The sequence below is a fragment of the Rhincodon typus genome, chromosome 28, assembly GCF_021869965.1.
Source record: "Rhincodon typus isolate 14 chromosome 28, sRhiTyp1.1, whole genome shotgun sequence".
Taxonomy (NCBI): domain Eukaryota; kingdom Metazoa; phylum Chordata; class Chondrichthyes; order Orectolobiformes; family Rhincodontidae; genus Rhincodon; species Rhincodon typus.
The window spans coordinates 41,615,299-41,615,861 of NC_063359.1; the positions used below are offsets into that span (position 1 = coordinate 41,615,299).

At 65.4% G+C, this 563-nt stretch overlaps 1 protein-coding gene across 4 annotated transcripts in view; it reads right to left on the bottom strand.

The window, feature by feature from the left end:
* Nucleotides 1-563, bottom strand: part of LOC109919800 (retinoic acid receptor RXR-alpha-A) — a 71,191-nt gene that overhangs the window by 49,587 nt on the left and 21,041 nt on the right. Inside the window, exon 1 of one of the 4 annotated variants that reach the window (XM_048613516.1) lies at nt 154-272. The exons of 2 other annotated variants lie outside the window; for them this stretch is intronic. The gene's annotated coding sequence lies outside the window, so the exon portion shown is untranslated. Of the gene's footprint in view, nt 1-153; nt 273-563 lie in introns of those variants that run through there. One more of the 4 variants, XM_048613519.1, reaches the window with a different exon arrangement.

A 563-nucleotide genomic window follows, 5' to 3' on the forward strand; every position in this document is an offset into this window, starting at 1 on the left:
AGGAGGGTGTGGAGGAGGGTGTGGAGGAGGGGTGGGGGAGGGGGCGGGACAGTTGGTGGGGGGTGCTGACGGTGGGGAAAAGAGGACCCGCGGCTCTAGTTTTGCTTTAAACCCGGGTTCAGGTCTCTCTCCGCGAATGCGCTCCGCACTCACCATCGGGCGGCGGCCCCGCGCCTTTGCCCCATCTCCAAAAGCGCGTCTCTCCGTCAGGATTCAGGCTCGCAGCGACGACAGGCCGAGGCTGCGCCCGCAGGTAGGCCAGGCCCCGCCCCCCAGCCCACGGGCCCCGCCCCCATGACCAACCCTCCACCCACTGGCCCCGCCCACTCCATCTGACCACGCTCTCCACAAGGCCCCACCCCTTACACAAGGCCCCGCCCCCTCCACCCTGGCCCCGCCCCCACAATTGCCAACCTGACCTCCTGCTGAATCTGAAGGGATTCCTGATCTGGGACCCCCATGTCCCTCAGAGACAGCAAGAGCTGCAGTTGATGGAGTCAACACAAAGGAGCTGGAAAGGAGCTGATGAAGACCTAGACCCTTCATCAGCCTTGTGGAGAGCG